Here is a 1,225-nt window from a genome sequence, read left to right as displayed (position 1 = left end):
TCCCTGCCGGGGGGAGCCACCCGCCAGGAACTGCGGCTGCCAGCCTGCGTTCGGAGGAATGAGCTGGGCTCCTGCCACGGGCGGGCTTGGGTGCCGGGGCCGCTGGTGGCTCCGCTCCCCCCGGCCATCCTGGGCGTACTGGAGGGAAGGTGGCAGTGCCGGCCGAGGCACCGAGGCAGTGGGGAGGGGACACAGGCAGGGACAAGGCAGCGAGGAGAGGATGCAGGCAGGGATGGCGGGCAACCCTCTGTCCCTCACAGGCAAACGCTTGCCTGGAGAGCCCTCGCTCCCCCCCCGTGTGGTCAGGCACCCTCTGGAGGCTCTCCAGACCCCCCCAGCGCACCCAGGAAGGCTCTGACTCTGCGGCCCCTCTTCGGTGAAGGCTTATCCCCGCGTGGCTCCCCTGGAGCCAGAGGCCACAGTCTGTCCCAGTGCCAGGTTTCACCCAAGGACCCTCCTCAGATAGGTGTCTTTCCTGCAAGAATTTTTTGCTCTGGGGGAGAAGGTCGTCTGTACAGTAAATTGGGGGTTTGGAGGGGACGGGCTGCGGGCGAGGCCACGGTTTAAGATGCTGCCAGCACAACTCTGCCTTCCCCCCTGTCCCTGCCTGTTTCGGGCACCCCTGGGGTGCTGCCAGCGGTGGAGGCTCTCCCAAAGCTCCTGACCGTGCCTCGAAAAGAAAATAACCCCTTTCTGGAGTGATTTTGGCTGTGTCGAAAGACCTGGATTCAGTGTCTGCATCCAAGACCGACCCTCGGCAGCAGCCGGGGGCACTTGGCTCCTGCCCCCTCCATACTCTTATGCCTCCCGCCGCTGCGGCACGGCTGCCCGAAACGCCTGCACTGGGAGGATTTTGCTGCGGGTGGAGTTTTTGAAGAAAACCTTACAAAGAAGGATTTGCTTTTTGCCAAAAAGTCTTTCCTTGGGGGATGAACCCAATGTTTCTGGCTGAGACACCACCCCCACCCCCCCATAACTTTTAGTTTTCAGCCAAAAACGAACAGGAAGGCAAAATTTTGCAGAGGGGACGAAGGTGTCGGTGTCGATACCGCATCCCCTGCCCTCCCCCGCCCCCGGCAGCCCCCTCCAGCCCCGTCGGAGCCCGGCCCGTGCTGGCAAGCACCTTCACGTGGCTCGCAGAGGCGACGCACGGCCCGAATAACCCGGGTCGCTCTGGGAAGCGCCCGAGACGAATTGGCTTTGCAAAGGGAGGCTGTTTGAGCCG

General features: G+C 63.1%; 1 protein-coding gene across 19 annotated transcripts in view; it reads left to right on the top strand.

Annotated features, from left to right (window-relative positions):
- The window catches only part of TCF3 (transcription factor 3), a 79,472-nt gene that overhangs the window by 75,732 nt on the left and 2,515 nt on the right, over positions 1 to 1,225 (top strand). The window lies entirely within an intron of this gene.

The sequence above is a fragment of the Egretta garzetta genome, unplaced genomic scaffold, assembly GCF_000687185.1.
Source record: "Egretta garzetta isolate BGI_Z169 unplaced genomic scaffold, ASM68718v1 scaffold345, whole genome shotgun sequence".
In the NCBI taxonomy this organism is placed as follows: Eukaryota; Metazoa; Chordata; class Aves; order Pelecaniformes; family Ardeidae; genus Egretta; species Egretta garzetta.
This window is presented reverse-complemented; position numbering and strand designations above follow the sequence as displayed.